The sequence below is a fragment of the Gymnoscopelus microlampas genome (assembly GCF_963454915.1).
Source record: "Gymnoscopelus microlampas genome assembly, chromosome: 22".
Taxonomy (NCBI): domain Eukaryota; kingdom Metazoa; phylum Chordata; class Actinopteri; order Myctophiformes; family Myctophidae; genus Gymnoscopelus; species Gymnoscopelus microlampas.
The window spans coordinates 19799519-19808650 of NC_139959.1; positions in this window are offsets into that span (position 1 = coordinate 19799519).

Consider the following 9132-nt stretch of genomic DNA (forward strand, 5'->3'; position numbering starts at 1 on the left):
AATTGACTTTGAACAGGTACAACTCATTCCCCGTTTGACCTACAGCCATGAAACTTCGATACACACATGCGTCTCCTCATGCTTAACAACTTTCACACTCTGACTTTTGACCTCTGACCTTTCTGATTTCTATGCCATATTAACACATTTTCGGACATGGATTACCTTGTTACACATCCGAAAGCAGCCCCTAGTTTACTCCGCTAGAGGGAGCTAAGTACCAACATCTACCTTAATTGCTCTCATCCTTTCCATTAGTGTGTGTGTGTGTGTGTGTGTGTGTGTGTGTGTGTGTGTGTGTGTGTGTGTGTGTGTGTGTGTGTGTGTGTGTGTGTGTGTGTGTGTGTGTGTGTGTGTGTGTGTGTGTGTGTGTGTGTGTGTGTGTGTGCGTGCGTGCGTGCGTGCTTGTGTCTATAAATGATTAATGAATGTGGCCTGGAAAAATCTGCACACCGTTCCTGGCCACAGAGGCACATTATATTGTTTAACTTATATTACAAGATTACCCCTTCACTATTTCCATAAACACCCTAGTGCAGTGAATAGGATAATTTGACTTAACAAGATGATTTTTACATGGGCGCCTTTCATATTGCAGTGGGTTTGGCTTGGTATGCATGGCTTATTTGTGTAATTACTTCGAGTTCTCATTGTCCCTGGAAAGACAAAACAAGACACAGTGAGTTGTTACGACCTTGAGGTCGTAACTTTATTTTATGCTGTGTGTGTGTGTGTGTGTGTGTGTGTGTGTGTGTGTGTGTGTGTGTGTGTGTGTGTGTGTGTGTGTGTGTGTGTGTGTGTGTGTGTGTGTGTGTGTGTGTGTGTGTGTGTGTGTGTGTGTGTGTGTGTGTGTGTGTGTGCTTGCGTGCGTGCGTGCGATGGACTGCAGACCTGTGCTTGACTGATTAAATGAGAGTATGATTGATTTTGGAGGATGGTTCCGGCCTTTGAGTGCAGTTCATTCATCACATGCCATCTCCCTCTATTTGTAGCTATTCCTGAGTTTGGAGTGGATTCAGTCCGTCACACCAAAGAAAGAATTCTCCATCTCATCCATTAGCTTTTATGCAGCATTGTGCTTCATTCAATCCCCCATTAGGGTCCAAGGCTGAATGTCATGATGCTAATTACACCTCACCTCTTAAATGATAGCTCATGAGACATGTAAAAGCTTGTGTCCTTCAGCCATGGGTGCTCAAAAATAAACAAAGGCCTTTCATTCATGTAGACATGCAAACACTTTCACCATGTCAGCCCGCCTCCACTCCTCCACCACCCTTCTCACAAAGATGTGTTACCAGGAACTCGTGCACAGAACACACACTGGAACACCAACTTCCTACAAAGCATGCACTATTAAAGGGCTGGTATAGAAATTATAGGCCTATACTATCAAACATCAAAATGCATACATCTTTTATGAAGCAGGCCCGTAAGTCACCATAATGGACAAACATGTCCATTGTTGGATCCTATACAGATAGGACCTACAGCGCACAACAATGGACATAATACCGTACATTGTTGTCATATACCACACAACAATGGACAGCAGGCAACATGGCTTGATGAGAACGTTAGTTCTCACGTGAATATCTCTGGATAATACATAATAAAGATGATGAGAGACATGCAATTATATTCTGATTCTATTTGAGTAACGAGGTGTCCAATGTAAATGAAGTGGAGTAAAAGTATATACAGTTTTTATTTTAAATGTAGAGAAGTAATATGAAAGTAATTATGAATGTAAATTAAAGTATAGACCCTCCCAAAAACGACTAGTATTCAAACAAAGTACTTTACACCACTGGAAATAAAGTACCCTACTCTCTTCAGGAAGTTGACCAGCTGAGACGGCTCCAATGGCTGTGGGGTTTTCATTATTTCATTCATTATTTCGTTGATTTGAATCAATATTTCTTTGCATCGATTAGATTTGTGTTTCATTTATGCACTTATTTACTACATATTACGATGACATGCAGCACAGCAGATCTAATTAGTAGGTAGATTAGGACATATGTTTTTCCTACAGGCCAGAGTGCTGAATGGTCTCCTTCATTCACTCACCAAAGATTACATGTACAGTCCGCATTTGGGCTGCAAATGCAGTACCGTTGGGTGTTAATTTGGGAACCTGAGTGAGCCACAGACATTCCTCCTTTCTAAATAGTATCCTACATTTCATTCTTTTCAATTAATGGTTAATTAACGTGTTTCAGTTAACGGTTATGAAAAAGATCTATATGGCCACGATGTACAACCAATAATAGTTTAACTTTTTACATAATGGAATGTGTTCCAGGGGCCACAAGAAAGCCTAATCCATGCTTCCTGGGCTAAAAGTATAGGCTGAGTGAGATGGTGAATAATATTATTATGGTAGAAAAGCAACGCACTGTCAAGTCTTGTGTTGTTTATAAGCTAAATTGTTGATAAGTGTTGTTTGTTTGTGTATATGTACTGTAACTCTCTCTGCTGAGTGCTTTTAGTGCTCTAGTGCTTTAGTAGTTGTTGCTCCCTTAACCTAGTAGTGCAGTCCTAAAACAAATCATTTTGAGTGGGCAGATGAGTGAATGTGTTTGAATGTGCCATGTCTCTCCTCTGCAGTGCTCCTATCTTGGCTGCTTCCGACTTCTCCCCACTATTCAAGTTGGCAGTAGATGCATTAAGATTTGTCACTGGCTGTAGACATCTTACTCATCACTGCACTCTGTACGAAAAAGCAGACTGGCCATCTTTGTAGGTCGGTACCCATCGGTTAAGCTTCATAAATAAAGCTCACCTTGGTTTGGTTGCTTTATATTTGTGTGTACACATCTCATCAGATTCCAAGGACCTTACAACCTCTGCTCACACAGGATGTTTTAATCTTGACTGTTGTTCCATATCTCTGCTGTCGGGCAGAAACCAGCCATGTCCAAAATTTAAACTTTTCAGAAAATGACAACAAAAAAAAGTGTTTAGAACAACACAATACTGCCTCATCAAAGTTGGTATGGTGACTTTATACATTGTCATATACTTGAATGTGTCCTTATATTATCGTCACTTTACCCAAATACAGCTCAGAGGAGGTTTTTGACCATTAATTTGGAGATAGTCTTTCCGTCTGACTTCGTCATTCTAATCAATGATGGAAAAAACAACTATCTCCAAAGTTGGAGTTAGGTGGTTTGACCAACAGTTTGAGGCTCCAATGGAGTTAGGAGGTTTAGTCAGAAGCGTGTTTTAATACTTTTCATTGGTTCAATATTTGTAAAACCTACTCACAGACCTAAATTGTGTTCAATAGCACTGATTTATAAAAAAAAATGGAGATGGCTGGTTTCTGGCCGACAGCGACAATATGCTCATATTGAGCTGGTAAAATTGTATGAAGGAACTGTATTATTTCTTTTTTACTGTAAATGTGGTGACACGGTTACACTTTGTGACAATTTGCACGTTTATTCTTATGGGACGGGGTGTTACGTGTTTGTAACTCTACTCTTCTTAGTGCTTTCAGTGCTCAGTGGTGATTGGAGGGTAGGGTGGCGGTGGAGATTGAAGACAACATCCCGTCCCTCATCAGTCCTCAGGCAGCTGGTACAACTCTCTGCAACACACACACACAAGGGCAAGCGGCAGTCTTTTCTCTTAGATGGTGGAGTGTTAATGCGCAGATGGATCAGCCGGTTTAAAGGCTGATGTATAGCCCATTAATGAGGACATGCAGCACTTGCCAAGTCAAGTGGTACCACTTTCTCCTCTCTGCCCATACCTGCTGTGGTAGGCCATTTAAACATGTAATTGTTGATTGTGTTGTCCCAACGCCAAGAACTAAAGCTGGAAATCCATTTAAGTTGACTTTAATGTGTGTCACCTCACCACACGTTTTCCAGAGGCTTCCTCTGTGGAAAAATTACTGCTCCATCAATTACCAAAATTCCAAGTGGGCACAATTAGACATAGGGGACACATGTAGGTCTTTCCGGGGGGACATTTGTCACATATATTCAAAGACTTTGGAGGGATTATTTTCTATTTATAAAACTTTGCTAAATTAGTTTTGTGTAGCTCAGTAATCTTCCAAGTACTGTGTATTTATTTAGAGATTTTTATCTCAATTATTTGTACTGTTATGGTTATTGAAAATGAGACTCACTTATGCACTAGGTTCTGCTGCCAAAAAATGCTAAAACCAGTCTGCTTCACCCAAAAATGTTAAGGGGCATACATTCATACTATATTGTATCCACAATGCAAATTAATTTAGAGAACAGGAAAGCAAAGATGAAAGGAACCTGCCAACATAATATTATTAATAGCTGTATTTTCTAACACATTGCACAGGAAGCAGCATGAATACAGATGAGTCTGTGCTGACATCACATAGCAAGGAGGAACTGCTGTATTTTGTATATACCAGCTGCCTCCACACTCAAGCTCTTAGGCTCTGTTTACCACTCAGCTCTGATGTGTATTACTGGTGACAACTACAATACTCACCATTGTGTCCTGTTGTATGATAAAGTGACTGAGAGACAAGACCGAAAACTACCGTCATGCATTACATCCATGTTACATAGGCAAATTGTAACTCGCTCTGGTGAATGGCTAGTTCTTCAGGTATTGTACCTCATGCCAGATCTGACAAGGGAAAGATTGCTTTCAGTATTGGTGCACCAGGTTCTTGGAACCTCTTGCAACATGACTGTCACGGGGCAGTCTGTGTGTGTACTTTGCATACACACACACACACACACACACACACACACACACACACACACACACACACACACACACACACACACACACACACACACACACACACACACACACACACAACCCAGCTGCTTCCAATAGCAAACGCCATCAATCCGGCTGGGAAGTGTTGTTTGTTGTGTTGCATGTTTCCTTTACAGTGTACATCTGATGACATGTCACACAAGGACTGACAGGATTTTTTAACATGTTCATCAATTAACACTGTGGGAGGAAGTTAAATTATTGGTTGTTCACCTTTCTCTCCTTTGCAGTGCTGGCAATCATGTTGATTGGGAAGGTGCCAAGCACTGTAGAGGAGGAGGGGGGGTAATTTGTAACTGTTATTTTTGCATTTTTCTTGTATGCGTTTGGTGCCTGAAATATCTATTGAATTGAAGGTATTGAAAATAAGTTGGAAAAACATTATGTAATACATGTGACCTAAAGCCTGGTCACACGAGGTGTCATTCCTACATTAGAGAGAAGCTTAAGGTCTTGGGTTGAATTGGGTATCAGTTTCATTCTTATAACTTATTTTAACAGCAAGTTATTAACCGTCAAATGCCCTCTGACACATTGTGAAACAACCCCATCACAGGCATGGTTGTCCCTATAGTTATCAATCGGGTTTAATTAAAAAGAAACATAATAATAATAGAATTACTATCTCTATAATACTTCGCCAACACCCTTTGTTTTTATTTATTAGTTTTAAACATTCCTCTATAATGTCACATGTGACAACTAACTCCCAACCATCCCCACCTGACCTCTTTGACAAATCTTTTATGCTAGCCACATGTCAGCTGAAACATAGAATCAAATTATGCTATTACCTTACTCTTTTTAGCAAGTGTTTGATTTTGAAATGCCTAATATCCTACTAACCTTTTATTACAGAAACAACACCAACGAGACAAATTTACTGTCCCATAAAAAACATGACAAAAATCACCTGCACATAAATGTCTTTGGTGTCTTCCACAAAATTCCCAGGTAGAATTTTTTACTTAAGTAAAAGTATCAATACTGCAATATAGAAACACTCTATTACAAGTAAAAGTCCGGAAGTCAAAATGTACTTGAGAAAAAGTTTAAGTATATTAAGTATCGGTATCAAAATGTATTCAAATGTATGAAATGTATAAAAATCTTTTGAAAATAGTCGATCTATAAGCTCACAATGCGTCGCATCGTGATGCATTGTGGATTGATGTAGATCGTCTATTTTCAAATGGCCAAAATGTAAATAGGGCTGAAGTGGTTAATGTATGTTTCGTAATAATAATCAAAATCTACAAAGTAGCTAGTAACTAAAGTTTTCAAATAATTGTAGTGGAGTAAAAGTACAATATTTGCCTCTGAGATGTAATGGAGTAGAAGTATGGAAAATTGGAAATACTCCAGTAAAGTAAAAATACCACAAAATTGTACTTCAGTACAGTGCTTGAATAAATGTACTTAGTTACTTTACACCACTGGCTGTAATTAGCACCGTGACAACCAACCCATGAGACAAAAAACCCGGTATCCCCCTAATGTAGCTATTCTGTGGACTTGAATTGAATTAATCCGTGCCTTATACCAGTGGTTCTCAAACATTTTCAAGTCAAAATTTCAACCCCCAAATTGCTATGTATTTAGCCACAGACCTCCATCTGAAAAGTTTTGTGCCAGGGACCCCCATAAGAGAAGATTAATGTGAAATGTTTCAAAAATAGCAGATGTAAAAGCTCACAGTGAGCTTGTAGATCTGCTATTTTTGAATAGCCAACATATATTTGTGATGCTATATTAACTACTTTTGCTGGGGACCCCCTGGAACCCCCCCAAGGACCCCTGGGGGTCCCCGGATCCCACTTTGAGAACCACTGCCTTATACAATTAGAGGAAGTATGCATATAGGAGAAATGCAATTTGTCCAAACATCCTCAGGGATTTTCATCTAAGCCTCCTGTAGCCTACTTTATATCCTGTTGGAGGATCCATATTTTGCATAATATTGTACGTCTTGGAGATTAAGCCACTCACAAAAGGATTTAAATGTAATAGCTCATTTTGTTGAGTCTTTATTTGGATATTTGGGGTATATAGGTAGGGATATATTTGGAAGAAGAACTGCGAAATTCAAAAGTATCCAAATGATTTTGGAATGTTATTTGCGAAATGAAAGATTTATGGTTATGAGGGTTTGAAGAGGTGATTAAAATACAGAGAGGAGAAAAGCCATTCATTTGATCGTTAACGGTGTTTGTAGGAGAAAATGGCGAGGCTTTGCTTAGAACAGGGGCTCTCAAACATTTTGTTTGCATTTGGTGCATTTGTGCATTTGGCCGTGGACCCCCATCTGAAAATGCTTTGCACCAGGGAACCCTAGAAGAGAAGATTTGGGTGAAAAGAACATCAAAATCATTCAAAATGTTCCAATACTTTCAAGATAAAAAAAAAGGCTTGCAGCCCCCGGACCCCACTTTAAGAACCACTGGCGTATAACATATGTTTCAGTCTTGCTTGCAGTCCAGAAATTGTGATTGTTGTTTGTTTTGGTCTGATGGAAATGTTGCAGCATTAGTAGAGGTACATCTGATCCTCCTTTGTCCGCCCCCCCCCCCTCACTTCTTGGTCAAGCCCAGCTGTTGGTCCAACAGGGTCATGTATGTTGTGTGCAGACAACAGTTAATACTACACCGGACGACCCAAAGCAACACCCTGCCACCCTCTGAGTATATTTGGACAGTAGCCGCTGGTATGAACTGGTAAGTGATTTAGCAGCAGGTGGTGAGGAAATGATGATTGGCAAGACATGGTATTAACGTGGTTTTAAACATGTTTATGGCATGTGAACATGTCAACACAACCTGTCGTAACCTTTTGGAGTGATGTCCTTCATAGTTTCTGCATAGCATGCAATTTTCAAAGGGCTTTATTGCATGCATGCAATAAACACTCAATATATAGGAGGCCTTTGGTGAGATGCTGGTTAGAGTGCGGAGTGGATTTCAGAGTAACAGCCCGTGGTGAGTGAGACTTGAGCTGTCATTCATAGTATCCATTAGTCATGTTAACTGCCTGGCACTTTGTTAACAATTTAGCCTTCATTTAACGGCATTAGAATAGAATATGTGTTGAAAGTGTATATGTGAGGAAAATAACCTAGCATTGCTTCAGTACAATTGTAATATACAGTCGCTGTCGGATGGACACCTTGTGTGTCAAAGTGTTACTTTTCAGGAAACAGAAAAAGAAAGAGGCTGTGTTCCAAATTAATCCAATGAATGTAGTTATTATTGAGTCGCAAACTGTTACTACTGTACTAATACTTTTCATTGTTTAAATATTCATAAAAACTCACAGAGAGCTAGACTTAACCACTTTAACTTTCGCTTTCAAAGAGTTTGTTCTCTCAATGTTGAGCTTGTAGATCGGCTATTTTCGTTACTTTTGTGTGACACTCTTGTACGATGAAGTAGTGGCATTAGTCTGTGAAAAAGAAAATGGAGATACAAGGTTTCTGTCCGGCAGTAATGATATGAAATTAAATCATGAAAAAAAAAAGTTTTTAAATTCAGAATAATTAACAAAAAATCTGAATGAGCAAATATGTTTTTTTTTTCACAGCATGTTTATACATAAAGTGGATCACTCAACTCATATTTGGAACTGAGTTGAGTGTTTTAATTGAATACTTTATTAACAGTTTGCAAAGACAAGAACAGGGAAGTACAGTTCAATGTCTGTTAAGAGGAGGCGTGTGTGGAAGTGGTGTCTGGAAGGACTTGATTAATTCACTAGGATTGGAATATAATAATCGAATTGGAATATTCTTTTTAATAAATAATAGATTTATATATTAGAATATAAATGTATAGGTCTAGTCATGTTTAAATTGTCAATATGATGTGTTTTTTTGTCACCCTCAGGGGTTGCACTTTTGAAAGGTTGTACAGTTCTTGTATAGTGGGAAAAAAGTGAGTGTTCATTATGTTTCTATTAAACCTACACAATATCACAATAGTCCTACATAGTAATACAGTGGTTCTCAACCTTTTCAGGCCGCGACCCCCCAAAATAATCATATTTGAACTGGGGACCTCCCACCCTGACAAGCACTTAGAATTATAGGAGTTGAGGCATTACATTTACGGTAGTTTGATTCGGTTCCACAGATAAATATTGTGAAAATAGCAGATCTACAAGCTCACAACACCTCGGTTTGGGAGGCGTTGTGAGCTTGCAGATCTTCTTATATTATTTGACAATTTGGCCAATGTTTGACCAGTTTTTATAGCATAGTTTGTTGATACATTTTGATGCAGTAATGGTCTTTTTTCTTTTCTTTCTTTCTTTTTTTAAAGTTATTAAATAAGTCTTGAAAGTCCT